This window comes from Bemisia tabaci, chromosome 6, assembly GCF_918797505.1.
Source record: "Bemisia tabaci chromosome 6, PGI_BMITA_v3".
NCBI lineage: Eukaryota > Metazoa > Arthropoda > Insecta > Hemiptera > Aleyrodidae > Bemisia > Bemisia tabaci.
This window is the reverse complement of record NC_092798.1, coordinates 16,987,402-17,003,401: the sequence shown is the minus strand read 5'-3', so window position 1 is coordinate 17,003,401 and position 16,000 is coordinate 16,987,402.

The following is a 16,000-nucleotide window of genomic DNA, read 5'->3' as shown; positions in this document are numbered from 1 at the left end:
GAAGAACCTGTCGGGTCGGAAAATAGAAACTGAATGAACAAGGGGAAGCCGAGAGGGGAATCCGCGGGAGGTGGGCGATGAAAAGGGGGAGAGGAGGTGAAAGGCGCGCGAAAAATGAATTTACATCCCTCCGCGATAGTCATGTCACCCCTCCCCCTCGCCCTCGCGGGACAAAACTTGGCGCGCAATTCATTCGGGAATTTGAACTTTTATCGGAGAAAACACACGTAGGCGGGCGGGACTATTTTTTCTTTAGATCTCGACTCCTAAAGACCGTTCATAATTTACGTGATGTCGCGTGATACTGGGAGAAAATGGTTGAAAAATTTTCACTCCATATTACGCAGAATCGCAGGATGCGGATGGTGTTTAGAAAAGTGCACAAGGCGATTGAAGCAATTTTTGGTAACAGGGTTTATAGCTGCCGAGGGCGTAGCCTCATCAGGGAGGCCTACCTCCCTACCTGCAAAAATATCCCCCAACCCTAAATTCATTCACAGTTGAGGGCCGGAACCGTGCGTGGTTAATCAAAAACCGTGGATGAGAAGAAATTAGAAAATTCGGCTCGGAAAAATTAACCGGAAAAAATTAGTTCTCGTGAGGCACCATATAAGTGACGGGAAATTATTTGGAAGAAAGTTTTAAACCGGTTGATAATATGGATCTCTCGGAAGCGGTTTAGGAAAAGCCTTAATTGGAATTAACGATATAACAGAAAGGAACCAACAAACATGAAGTTGAAACTGAGAGAAAGAGGTTTGAAGTTTTACTTCTCCATAAAGTTCAACGTAGAAAATAAATTTTAACCCCTCTTAACACAAACTAACTTTTTGCCCTCGACTTAGAGTTTTTGGCAGGGGAATATATACGACTAGTAGAATTCAAAATTTTTTGGGTTGGTTCCTTTCTGATGAACTCGGTCCAATATTTCAAAACATTACCTGACACAGCTTTTAAATTCTCCCGTTTTATCTGATTGTAAATCTGAGAGGAACAAAAAATAACACACATTGATCAAACGTGGATTCTCCGAGTCGCGGATAATTGGACCGCGTATGACGGAGGGAGTGCTCTACTTTTAAAAAATTGCGACTTTTCTACAAAAGGGCGCGTGATGGAAGACGTAGTTTTGTAAAAAATGCATATGAAAGTTCAAAACCCTGTATCCGTATCCACTGAGCCTTTGACTAGTTTTTAACAATGTGCAAAGCTACTCGCAACCGAAGTCATCGACCATTATTTATTCAAATTTTAATAAATCTAGAACGCGTAAACTCAAATGAGGAATGGCCAGTATGAAATGAAGATGTATGTGCCATGCCGGAAAACGCTTTTTCTGGGGAGTACATTAAAGTTGACTCAATATTCTTTTGCGACTTTTATATCGTTGCTGCTCTGGCGTAAGGGCGTATCTCAAAATCCGCGTGAGCCGTGTTCTCTATAGAATTCTTCGCTTTCCGACGCTTATGTGGAAATAGAGATAATCCCTTACCTTCAAATATACTATGTACAAACCATATTTTTACGAAAATATCCTATAAATTCAGAATACGCAAGCTTCGCTAAAGCATTGCGCATCAATTATCACGAGAGTGGCTATTTAGGAGTCGGGGGGGGGGGGAAGAGGGGTGCTCGCCACCCTAAAATTTGGTATATTGATTGATTATAATAATATCCATTGGTGCACCTTCTGATAAAGTTCTCAAGATTTGAGTCTCGCATATCTTTGCGATGTATAAGAGCCAGTGGAAAAAATGATTCACGCAGTCGGCCTTTGGGAATTGCGTAGTAAAAACCCATAAAAAATCCAAAATCTTACATTTCGCAGACGACAATCCATCGAAAAAATAATGACGCGACACATCAGAAAGGTGATAATCAGCCGATTGGGGCGTGCCGCACCAGCTGTGGTGAATCACGCAGTGTAGAACGGATGCAACACGCCCCATGTGCATGGTAGCCTGCTCTATGGTGCCTTAGTGCCTGCACGGCCACAGTTCCGCCACGCCATTCGTAAACCTTCTCTTTGATTCATGTCATCGTCGCTTTAAGCTCTCTGAACCCTCCCCCCCCCCTCCCAATTTCCATTTTCCGTCATGGTTACACTCATATATCTATTGAGGTGATTTAATATCGTGTTGTAATATCCGTGAATTTTTGTCGATCGGCGGGTCTACAAAAATAAGAGGAAATGAAATGAAAATGTAGAAAAAGAGACTAACATACATGCTATCGGAAATTTTTGACAATAATTCGTCGTTTCTCGGACAAAGGAACTTAACTCCAGCCCGAGGTTGCAAAATTGACTCAAATAATAAATTTTTACCAGAATGTACCTATGAAATTTAAGTCCAAAATTTTACTGATTTTTGCATGAGATCCGGGGGAAATTTAGTGAAATTTTCAGTTAGAATTGTCCAAGACTCTACTGTTAAAAATGCAATTTGCGAGGGGAAAATTGGCAACACTGAAATGAAGTTACGCTCTTTCGTGAGGGGAAGGCCGAATTGCGTATAGCTTTGCACTTGTTCGTTCATTTTTGTTAATCTTCATTAAAAGTAGGCGTTCAAGCAATTTAAGTTTATGTTACTGTAAGATCAATCTGTTGCATTCTAGTGGATTCCAGGGCCGGATTAAGGGGTGCGGTGGCCACATGGGCCGCAGCCCATGGCGGCAAAATTAGGGGGCGGCAAATTTTGCAATTTTTTTAAATGCAGGTACAAAAAAATCGGATTCAGAATAAAATTACAAACAAGAAGGTGACAAAATCTCTCATTTCCTGAGAGTTCATTAGTTTCTAATTTTGTCGTATTTCGGTGATACAAAAGACTGCGCACCTTTAATTAGTTGAGTTAAGAGAGAAACTAAACACGTAATTTGGCCTGGAGCGGCGCGGCGCGGCGCAGAGAGAAATGATGACGAGGACTTGAGATGAAAAGGAGAAGCCCTCGGCGCGGCGCGGCGGTCGGCATGTAACACATATTAGCGCCTACAAGACTGCATGAATACTTCACGCATTGCGTCAAACACAGTGCGGTCAACAGCGGTCGGCGCGGAGTGAAACGCACAGTGCCTACAAGACTACATGAATACTTCACGCATTGCGCCAAACACAGTGTGGTCAGCGCGGCACGCGGCACGCGGCGGAAGTTAATCTTTCTTAATTTTTTAGTTCATTTCTTACAAATGAAAGGCCTTGTCCACACAGAGATAGGTTTACGGAACTGAACTTTCAGGCGAAGTTCCGTGAACTTTTGCTAGTAGTGTTGACAGGGCTTACGCAAAAAATGTGTCCAACAAGAGTGAACGCGTCTTATGCACCCTTCTCCCTCCGGCACATTCACTCGATGGTTTTTATTGATGTTTCAAAATGAATGAGAAGAGGGCGGCAAAATACAGGCGGCCCATGGGCGGCAAGTAGGTAAATCCGGCCATGGTGGAATCATTTTTCGATTCTCAATCCATCGTCTCCGAACAAAATTCGGTGTATCATCCGCCATAGCTTTGCATCTTGCTCTAAGAGCTCAAATACCTTATGAACACAGAGCTCGTGTTATAAGTAGAGTTCAAGGACCGTATCCGGTTCGCTGTTAATAAAGGAGTAATGGTCATTGGTATAATAAGATGCTATATCTCAGGCGTTTCTAAAGTGCGATGATAACTTGAAATCAACTCTGCAATATGAGATCTCTGAATTCAGCCAAAGAAGCGCATGGAATCGACTGCTTAAAAATCGTACAATTCAAAATCCTCGATCATGTAAATATTCGCACATTTCGGCAAGATTTCTGCCTACACAGTAATTTGAAAGCGTATGTCGTCAAATTCTCCCCATAACACGTTTCCTACAATGTGTGTTCCGACAGTGAGAAAAGACATCATAAAATAATGGGATGGGAACGCAAATCGGGAGGATAGTATTAATGAAAAACTATTGAATAGAAAAGTCCATATGCCGTTCTAAAAATTTAAGTCAACTACTTTTCTTTCAACTGTGAGTAAATACGTGAGCGTAACTTTTTCAATTTCCACAAAACAAGTGTGCTGCTCCTTGGGCTTCGAAGTCGCTTACTCAGGAGGAATAATAAACGTCAGAGATGTGTATCAAGGTTCATTTCTTAATGCAAAAAGTATGCAAATTGACAATCTCAACTTCCATGGGAGTACCGTGGTGTTTCGGGAGGAAAATTTACGTTTCAATAATTTTTTTTTCTAAAATATTTCGACCCCACCGCTCCTCGCTAAACGTCCTGGTTGGACGTTCATTCCTGCTTCCTTTTTCGAGCAATCGTGACATCTGAGAGTGATACCACTATTCGGCCACGCGAGAGCTCGGGTTGCCTACACTGAAAACTGAGGGCAAATCGGCTGTGAGGTGAAGTCACTACTCCGCACACCACGCTCGGTGAATCATTCCTGCTTTCTTCCTCAAGCAATTGTGACATCTGAATTGAAATCGGTTGCGATGCAGGGTAGTAATGAATTTTTAAAGGTGTTTACTTTAAAAAATAGCATCGTCGCATTACGGCGTTTCTAAGCAAAACTGCGACCAGTTTTAGGCATCCCGGGAGCTACTTTATCATGTTAGGCGTTTAAAATTCGAATTTGAGTTGCGGCATTTTTGGCCGTCTTTTCACACACCTCTTTACTGCGTCTAACGGTTGAAGATTTTTAGAAATTATTCAGGAGGGCACCCGGAATTTCTTTTCATGTGAGTATTCCGTGCCCTCAACCCCCCCCCCCCCTCCCAAGGGACATGTCTCTCCCAAAGGAAGGCGGCAAGGAACGGAAAAGGACCACCGTATGACGCTTGAGTCACAAATAGTCAAGTTACAACAGATCTCTAATAAAACTAAGTCTAATTGTAAGATTGACATAGTGAGCCCGTAGCAAATGCCTCAAGGTTTCTGTTGTAAATGCGCGAAGTAGACGAAACAATTTTTTGAGATTCCAAATACGTATGACATGAATGGAATGGACGGATAACATAAAAATCAGCCCAACTGCATCACATACAGGGTGTTTCAGACCACCCGTACCAGGCCTTTTTCTCGGTTGGTATAGGTCGTACGAAGTCGGAGACCGCGGGGTTGAATAGGGAATTGACCCCAAGGAATCCGAATTTCGTGGTCCCGAAACCCCCCCACCCCCCCTTGGGGGGTAAAGGGGGGGTCACGATGCTAAAAGTCACGGTTCCCGACCGAATTGCGGATAGATCGCATCAGAATTGAAAAGCACGGAAAATTTCACGTGGAATTGACCCCTAAAAATCCTAAATCGGACCATCCAAGGCCCAAATTTGATCCCCTAAAGAGGGGGACAGTACCCCCCTCCATAATTTCTCTTTGGTCTCAAAATTGACGTAAATTCTCCAGAAAAAGACGGTTTCCCAGGTAATCGACCTCGAGAAATCCAAATTTCATGGTCCCGAAGCTCCTCTAGCTCCCCTTGGGGGTTAAACGGGGGGGCCCAATTTTAAAAATTGGGGCTCCTTTCCGAATCGCAAATTGATTGCATCCAAATTGAGGAGCAAAACACATTTACATCTTAAGTGACTCCTAAGAGTTCTAATTGACCCCCCTGAACGGCAGAAAGTAACCCCTGAGGAAGGGGGCCTCGCCCCCGCCAAAAATTTCTCAGGATTCCTCTTTGGTCGCAAAATTGACGTCGATTCTCCAGAAAAAGATGGTTTCTCATGTAATCGACCCCGAGGACTCTAAATTTCATGTTCCCTGAGCTCTTCGGGGTCGATTACATGGGAAACCGTCTTTTTCTGGAGAATCGACGTCAATTTTGCGACCAAAGAGGAATCCTGAGAAATTTTTGGCGGGGGCGAGGCCCCCTTCCTCAGGGGTTACTTTCTGCCGTTCAGGGGGGTCAATTAGAACTCTTAGGAGTCACTTAAGATGTAAATGTGTTTTGCTCCTCAATTTGGATGCAATCAATTTGCGATTCGGAAAGGAGCCCCGATTTTTAAAATTGGGCCCCCCCGTTTAACCCCCAAGGGGAGCTAGAGGAGCTTCGGGACCATGAAATTTGGATTTCTCGAGGTCGATTACCTGGGAAACCGTCTTTTTCTGGAGAATTTACGTCAATTTTGAGACCAAAGAGAAATTATGGAGGGGGGTACTGTCCCCCTCTTTAGGGGATCAAATTTGGGCCTTGGATGGTCCGATTTAGGATTTTTAGGGGTCAATTCCACGTGAAATTTTCCGTGCTTTTCAATTCTGATGCGATCTATCCGCAATTCGGTCGGGAACCGTGACTTTTAGCATCGTGACCCCCCCTTTACTCCCCAAGGGGGGGTGGGGGGGTTTCGGGACCACGAAATTCGGATTCCTTGGGGTCAATTCCCTATTCAACCCCGCGGTCTCCGACTTCGTGCGACCTATACCAACCGAGAAAAAGGCCTGGTACGGGTGGTCTGAAACACCCTGTATTTTCTTTTATCCTCTCGCGGTTTATCCTTTTGAAAGAAAACCAAGCAGGCATTTTGTAGTTATACTCTTTATTCAAATAAAATGCCAGCTCGAATTATCATAAGTGGAAAAGCAGGCGACGTAAAATGCAGTTACGCCATCCGATGCAATAACGCCGTAAATTCATCTTAAATTTCCTCGATTTCTTCTTGACAAACTTACTAATCACAGGAAAACCAACGAATATCCATATTCTTTTTTCAGGATGACTATCATCTACCTACAGGAACTCAAAATGAAGAAAAAACAAACAGACGCATAAACGAGGCACACTGGTGATCAGGTTTTCTTATGATAACGCCATGAGTAGGTATACAAGAAAAATACCAAATTTTGAATAGAGTTATGTCTTGAAACGGCTGGGCTGGGGCACCATTGGAGGGGGAAGGGGGCAAGCCGGGCTTATTTGGCCAGCCCTGCGTTTTGGAGTCTGGCCGGGGAAACCGCTCAACAAGACGGGGAAGGAAAAACCATGCAGGTGAATTTTTGGCTGGAGTTTGAAAGACGCGCGTTTGCAGTTTCAGGGTGAAAAGTAGAGGGAGAGGAAGAGAGAGAGAGAGGAGAGAGAGAGCAGAGACGGATCCAGCAATCTGGCAACACTGGATTTCCTCCTTTTAAACCTATATAAAATAATCGATTCTCGTCGGAGCACCTGGCCCCTCCAAGAATCGATACATTTCCAAAGGTTTAAATGGAGAGAAAGACAACGTTGGCAATTTGCTGGATCCGCCAATTAGAGAGAGAGAGAGAAACCAGGAACCTTCTTTTTCTTCGCCCATCCCTGCAATAACCTGAAACGGCCGGCGCCCCTGCTGAACGGAAGTTAAGGCCGATTCAAGTCGAGACAATCCAATCGAAGTCAACGTCCACTTTCTCGGGCGACAAACGGGCGAACGAAATCTTGCAGCCGAGCAGCGTACTGTTACGGAATTCTTAACGGGTATGATTAGATGGGCATGAGTGTCATTTAACACTGCGAATGCGTTGCGAGTGTGACGCAAACTTCGCGAGTCGGAGTCGCGAGCGTTTGGCCCGGGCCTCGATCACGAGTTGGGAGCTGGGTGAGCGCCGCGCCGTCGAGGAAAGCTTTTTGAGGCCGCGCAGGCGCAGTCCGTAGCCCAGGCGCAGGCGCAGATACCGTCCTGATTCCGATTACCATGGTTGCGCTAGCTCGAGGATGAGCGGGTCGCGTCACGGCGGCGCAGCGGTCGTTGGTCGCTGCGGTGATGCCGGTTCAAGTCCACTCGGTCGATATATAGGTATACGAACCATATTGGTCTAGACATTGCTATATAGTGGTGACGTGCACGTGACCACTGAAAATTGGGATTCTTCATTATGTAGAAGTAGAATCAGCATTGATCAATGACATAGCCCTTGTCAGTGACAGCCATGAGAATAAATCGATCTACATGTCGACGGTAAAACTGTAAAAATGCGAATCTCGCTCGGTTGCAGTGTTTCGAAATCGCCGCTTCCATTTTACACTGGAAAAAAAAAAAAAAAACACATTGGATCTAGAGTCCTTATACTCTCTCTACTCTTAAAAACATCGACATGAAAAAATACTCTTGATTCAATCAGATTTAAGCTTAAATCAAGAACCAAGCCTCTTAATTTGAGCGGATTTCCTTTTGATTTAAGCTTGATTGAATCAAGAGTATTTTTTCTGGTCAATATTTTCAAGGGTCTGGACTCTGGATCCAGGGTGTTTTTTTCCCCAGTGTATCTTTTAAAAGGAGACCGAACTTCCATCATGACCAGCAGCCTGATTATTGAAATTTTTGGTTTGTCGGATCGACATAGATGACATAGGTTAAATCGCGGAGCGTGATTGGTCGGCTATGTCTTATCGCTGCTTTGTCGTGCCTATGTCGGGTTGACCTCTCGACAAGCTAACGGCACCTCTTAAGTTTCCGACAGTATGTCGATCATTCCACCTGACAAAGGCACGATAAAGCAGCGATAAGACATAGCCGACCAATCACGCTCCGTCTTATAACATAACCTACGTCATCTATGTCGATCCGACAAACAAAACATTTCAATAATCAGGCTGCTGAAGTTTCAATCTGGGATCTGAGGGACTCTCCCAACTTTAGAAGAGGGTTAAGGGGGGTTCCTCTAGCTCCAAAGGGGGGGGGGCGGTCCGGGAAGATTGTGAACAATTCAGTTGTCTCAGGAGCAATTGGACGTATTTCATGTTAAACGAAACTAAGCGCCAGATTGAGTTCTTTTTGAGGATTTTAGAATCCCGGATAGCGTGTTCTGTCAAACGGAACTGAGCGCCGTGGAAAAGCATTGTGAGAATAGGACGGAACACGAGCATCGCGTTCCGCAACACCCGCCAATCCAAGCCCCTCTCTCCCTTCCTCCCCCTATGGCGCTTACTTCTGTTTCATAGAAATACGTCCAATTTTGAGCTGTTCTCCCTGAAAAATTGATCGAATTACAATTTCATAGATGATAGATACGTCAATATGTCACGCATTTATGTGGCAAAATCCCTCACATTTCGTGGGAGGGGCCGAGTAAATTTCTGGGGAGGGGGGCCAGTCTTCCCGGTCCCCCTCCTAGTTCCACCCTCGTTGAAATCTCTTATGGTGTCTGTTTTTCCCTTTTAAACATTCTGCTAATCTTCTAAAATGTGGCGTCTAAGAAGTATTTTATTTTAGCTACAACCTTTTCCTGGAAAAATGTAAGAATATGGCCTGGGCAACAATATCATGGTAGATCCATGTTAAACCCCTTGAATTTGACAGACACGGAAAGCGTTTGAACCTCACCAAGGAGAGACTTTCGAGTGGGAAACGTTTTTCTTCCTCAGCTCTCAGGAGGCTTGGACAAAATCCTGAAAATAATGTAAAGGGTCTCGCACACCGAAAATTGAGGTGCACAGAACGGATTCGTGTTTGCTCAATGCGCAATGCGCCAGTTTTCACACAACAAATTCGTCCTGCCTCGGCAACAAATTTGGTACGCTACGGCAACAAAGTCGATCTGCCTCGGCAACAAATTCGATCTGGTGCCGGAACAAATAAGTGAATGTGTTGTAGGGCACAAACGTTTTTTGTTTTCTTTCCCTGTGTTAAATTAAGTTTTCTTTTAGCAAAACCATGAAATTTTTAGGCAAAAATTAGTATTTGTGAAACTAATTTTTTTGAGTAAGTTCATAGGAAATATTAGATAGAATTAGTTCAATAAACATTGTTCATTTAACTAATTCTCATCAGGGCCGGATTAAGGGGGTGGCCACATGGGCCGCGGCCCATGGCGGCAAATCTAAGGGGCGGCAAAAATTTGCAATTTTTTAAAGTGTAGGTATAAAAAAATCGGATTTATAAAAACAAAATTACAAACGAGAAAAGGCGACAAAATCTCTCATTTCCTGAGAGTATAGTAATTTCTAATTTTGTCTTCTCTTAGTGATACAAGAGACAGCACCTTCAATAAGTCGAGTTAAGAGAGAGTCCAAACACGCAATGTGGCCTGAAACGGCGCGACTTATAGAGAAATGATAAAGAGGACTTGAGATGAAAAGGAGAAGCCCTCGGCGCGGCGATCGCCATGTGACACGTATTAGCGCCTACAAGACTGCACGAATACTTTGCATCAAACACAGTGCGGTCATAGCGGTCAGCGTGAAACGGATAGCGCCTACAAGAATACATGAATACTTCACGCATTGCGCCAAACACAGTGCGGTCAGCGTGAAACGCATAGCGCCTACAAGACTGCGTGAATACTTCACGCGTTGCGTCCAACACAGTGCATTCAGCAGCGGTCGGCGTGAAACGCATAGCGCCTACAAGACCGTCGGAATACTTCACGCATTGCGCCAAACACGGTGCAGTCTGCGCGGCGCACGGTGGATCGAGTCAATGGGAGGGGTCGGTCATCGCGCATCACGCGTCTTATTTTCTCTGATTACGGAGATTTCCCACCCTTAGAATAGAGAAAATTACACTCATCTAATGTATTTTTCGTCATAGATTCCATTTTTCATCATTTTTCAGCCGAATAACGAGTTTTAATACGAGTTTGACACACTTTTTCTTAACTACTGAAATTGGGATCCTTGATAGCTGTTTTTTCACGTTATTTTCGGCGAATGGGACCGTAAGCATCTTCCATAAAGAATAATTTTGCAGAACTTGACTCAAAGACATTACTTGAGGAGTGAGGGAGGGCGGCTTTACAGCCCCCTCACTACGAAGGTTGCCATATTTCTTTCAATTTCTGATAACATCGTTTTTTGTTCATGTTAATTGGTTTTTCGCAATTGCATACTGACACATATACGGAACATTCTGATAATGTTCATTTTTCTTCTCTTTTCCTCCAGCCAGTCAATAGACGTTTTCATTTTTATGAACTCTCTACTCTTTCAAATATTCAACAAATATGCATATTTCAAAAAATAGATCAATATATTAAAGAAATAAAAAAGAGATGTATATACTGTAGCTTCTTTTTATCGAGTCATCCTAGAAGATTATTATAGGTACTTATCACCAGATAAAAAAATTGAATGTGCAGAGAAAAAAAAGATTATATCATCTTCCATTATTTCGTTTTGTTCCTCAATGTTTGGAGTGAAGTTTGAAACATATTTATTGAATAAATATGAAACTAAGAGGAAATTTATTTTTCATGCAAGTTCTGATCCCTTGAAGAACCTCTGAGAAGGACTATTGTCTCTTGAAGAAATTTCTTGTATTTCTTCTTTTTCAACCCACAACCAATTTTTACTTTCTCGCTACCCTAGGGTAGAGAAAGTATTGTCATCCTCCAAGGAGGGGGGGGAGTTGAAATTTTATTTGTATGGAGCTCATGAAAGAGTTCTAGGTATGTTGAAGACATTTTGCAAGAAACGGGACGTGTGAAATATACAATGCGCAAAACATACACCTTAAACTTTATCGCACAGTATAACGTTGATCGAATCAACTTCAAAGACTAACAGAAGGTTAATGTCTCGTCCAAAAATATCAACAAATAAGCCAAAATCAGTATTCAGTAGAAAAATTATCGAGATTGAAGGATATCGTGTGATGCACGATTTTATTGATGGCAATAGAGCAAGATCGGATTCCCAGCAGGCGCGACTTCCTATCATTCAAATGGACCGTTTTCGTAGATTAGCGGATATTAGCGGCTAATTATTACATAATATCATTCCTGATAGTGTACAGGAGGCAACCCAACAAAGGATTTTGCGGACACTTGTGGACATTTTTTTATCGAGCTATTTTAACATTTTTTTGGGCGTTTTTTTTAAAGCAAGCTTTGGAGGTGGTTTTGGTCCTCCTAAAAATATGCCAATGCACATTCATGATATACCAAAGTGTTCCTTAAAGGGAGGAGAATAAGCATGTTTAATTGAAATTTTGATAAATCTGCCATAGAACTCATGCAAAAGCGAAATAAAACCTTAAGAATTAGACGGCAAATTTGATACCACCCGCAATGTCAGCTTTAGGCAACCCGCATGTCAAAGCGGAAGGGTTCAAAGATCCTAGAACCGTGGATACATTCATTTTGGAAGCTTAACTACTAGAAAATCAAAAAAAAATATTTAAAATCAGACTTTTTTTTTCGTCGCCCATGACCGACCTCTACCATTGACTCGATCCACCGTGCGGCGCGGCGGCGGCGGAAGTTGAAATCAATGATTCACATTTATGTTTGTCCTTTCATAATTTTTTTCGTTCATTTCTTAAGAATGGAAGGCCTTGTCCACACAGTGATAGGTTTACGGAGCTTAACTTTCGCGCAAAGTTCCGTGAACATTTGCTAGTAGTGTTGATAGGGCTTTCACAAAAAATGTGTTCAACACGAGTATAAACGCGTCTTATGCACCCCTCCCCCGCTGGAAAGTTCATTTGATGGTTTTTATCGAGTTTCAAAACGAATGAGAAGGGAGCGGCAAAATATAGGCGGCCCATGGGCGGCAAGTAGGTGAATCCGGCCCTGATAAACAAAAATAGGTGGAGCATAATTGAAGATTTTTTTGGTCTTTGGAATAGTTAAAAGTATAAATTTGACATGAGTATGAAGTCGCAATACTCATCATCCCACGGAGTGGAGAAGTGGGAATCAAGAGAAATGACCGGAGCATTGTCCAAACGGTCAGCAATCGGTGATGTGCTGATTTCCTTCATTTCATCTTGAATTTAATCATAAACCTGGCGAAAATCGGATTTTAGCATTTTCTTTAAAAGGGGGCTGGAAAGCTTACGTAAGGATCAGCCCTCCCCCCTCCCCCTTCGTAAGGCACCGTAAGGCTGTTAGGGACCCCCTTCCCCCCTAAGAGCTTCACGGATTTTAAGTGCAGTTTTTGAAAAAATTGAGATATTATTGATTTCAAGTAAAACTAGTCTTACCGCGCATATTCTGAGGAAAATTTGCTCTCAAATTCCAATTTTTAAGCATCACAAAATCAGTTTGAACTTTTTCTCCACCTCAAGGATCCATGTAATTTTGAAACTTCAAACACTTATTTCTCGAGATAGCAAAAACTGCACTTATGCGTCTTGTGCACCAAACCTATCAATTTCAATCGACCATGGTAAGTGTATGATCTGCCGAGCTCCGCGGCAATCTCCCCACCCATAGTTAAAGAACCTCCAAAACGCCGCCTATTTTCCGTTCATACTTCTTTTTCTCATCGAACGAAAAATTAAAGCGTCATAGAAAGTGAAAGCTGCGTAAAATGTAGGATCAAACTTGAGAAAATCGGGAGAGACACTGTCATTTTACTTTTAAAATATGAACATAAGCAGAACTGGAGGGGTGGGAGACGGGGAGGCGAGCTGTTTAAGCTCGGCACTTTCCAAAAATGTTGCAGATTTGGAATTTTGCCGTGGAGCATATCAAACCCCCCTGAAATTTCACATCAGAAAATTTTTGGTAATAGAAAAAAAATTGCTCAAATTAGCTAAAATTTCTCGTCAAGTTTTATCTCCACACGAAAAGAAAAATGTTGCGGTTCATTTGACCAAATAGATCTTATCATACTCGTTCCTATGGTGCGTTTTATTTTAAGGGGAGATAGAACTCGAATAAGTGAATTCTCATAGGTCTTAAAATGTGTTTTCCCCATAAAAATTTTATGACGCACATTAGTGAAATAAAGTGTCAAGTTAATTAGATTCACAATACTTCCGAGAACAATCGGATCGTCGATTGTGTCGATGATTTCCGGACGCTGAGTTATTATTTTTTTTCAAAAACCCTTAAAAGTCACATCATGTGGTGCTCACATCGCATGTTGATCACATCGCTATAATAGCTTAGGTATATGAAAAATTTATTTGAAAAATGCCTCGAGGATGTTTATACCTTTATTATAACACTGCGTTCCGGACGGATTCGCGTATAAAATTACGAATAAGTATATTCCTCATTTGCGACATTTACGCATGCTATCTTCTGTAGTATTTTCAAATCAAATTTTGCATGTAAAACCTGACACTTTGGGGCATGTAACGTTGAAAGGATTTTTTCCCAAAAAATTACCTTAGAATCCAGAGATTATCAATCGATCGATCGAATCTAGAATCACTCCCTGAAAGCGCATTTGATCTACCTCAAAGTACGTTTGTACAATAAAAAATTGTACCTTCCGCAAAATAGAACGATTACGCCAAGAACCACTATCAGCTTGTTTCCTCCCAATGAATCTACCGAGGAAACCCTAAATTAAAGGTGAATGTTTCCAAGTGAAGTAAATCAGTTGATACAATTAAAAGCAAATGCGAGAGTTTCGCCATATTTTTCACTCGGATACTTCTAGCTTTAAATTTTGAGTTCCCGAGAAATTTCTCGGGAATATTAAGTTGATACCTCTATATCAACCATGATCGTTCAATTTTTGGAAAATAGTTTGAAGAAGAACAAATTATTTTAGGAAAATTATGTGTGAAGTATGCAACGAAAGTTAATCAACATTAAAATATCGCACAAATTTTGCTAAATCACTGGTAACACTAGAATTTTTGGCAATGAAGGGATCTATTACTCATTGGCCTAAAGGCGCATTTTAGAGTGCCTCCTATAAATATCCTTGGTATTTTGGCCTCGTTACAGGATCAAATTCTCGAACCAATTCCCATCCAAGTGCTGGGAGTCATCGGTACTGAAATCGATACTTCCCTTTATTTTCTAATGAAATATTGGCAGAAATGTTCCGTGAAAAATGATGCACTCTATTTTGCCCATCCAATTTTGATCTTAAAGTACTGGTGTGTAGTCCGCAAATGGTCGATTTTGATCGGAGTGTGAGTAGTGTTCCGGATTTTGATCGTTTATCGAGGACTATTTCGACCGAAAATACAGTTTAAAGTATGCGAACACAAAAGGTTGCATTCGATAAGTTACATCGGGCGGTTAATTTCCGGGTTCGCATATATCCTAGCATTACCTCAAAGATGACTTAAGGGGAATAAAGAGATAAAATGTGCTTCTAGGTATGCCTTCCTGAACCCATTTTTCCAAAAATTTAAGTTGAAACCAGTGAGTTACCATTTCAACGGTGTAAGTCGGCAATATCATAACTCGGCTTGCGACGTGTCATACTTAATTTTTTAAATGGAAAACTACTCAACGGCAATTCTTTAAAACTGCCGTGATTTTTCTTTTCTGCGCGAAGAGGATTCTGCAAAAACTTCAAGGAATGATGTCAATTTGTTCTCTTTTCAGACACCGCAAACGAGGTATGCAATTGCGGACTTACGCCGCGCCGTCGATTTGCACAATATCTCGATGTTTGCTCACATCGGCTTTAGATGCATCTCTTTATGGAACGTGATGTGCTCAGAAACCTCCTTGTTCTGAGAGAAACTTTTTTTGGCTGAGAGAAACTCTTTTTGGCTGAGAGAAGTTTAAAATTTACGAGAGGAACTCTTTCTTAACGAGAGAAACTTTTTTTTTTCTGAGAGAGACTTTTTTTCTCAATTTTCGAAGAGAGGGTAACCTCGCGTATAAACGAGCCATAAAAACAGGTCCGCACCGAAAAACGTCTCCAACAGACAGTAGAGCCCCCTCACTCGTTATTGCGTGACGGATATAAAACATCATCATCTATTCAGATAAATGCCGAACGCGCGATTTTTTACATCGCGTCATCCACGAGGACGCCGAGTTTATTTATTTAGGCCGGCTGCCAGGGAGCAGGAGTGCGGGCCAGGGGAACGGGCCAGGACGCCCGGGCCTCGGCACAAAAAGGAAAACGCATTACCCTCCCGGCGAGGAAGCCGTGGCCGCAGTCCTGTGAACCCCGGACCCGAAACCCTCGACAAAGGAACGAAGAGCGAGCATCTGGCAGCCAATGCAGAAACGGCAACGCCGCAAATATACTTCCCCTCCATTACGGAGCAAATGAATACCTCGGCGGAGAGCGCTGATTGGTCGGGCGGCGAAATACGCGGCAGGGGAACCGCGGGTCTCGGAACACGATGTCGGAGAAAGGAGACCCTCGCTGCGTTGCAGGATGTTGACGGAGCCCCGGAATCGTACCT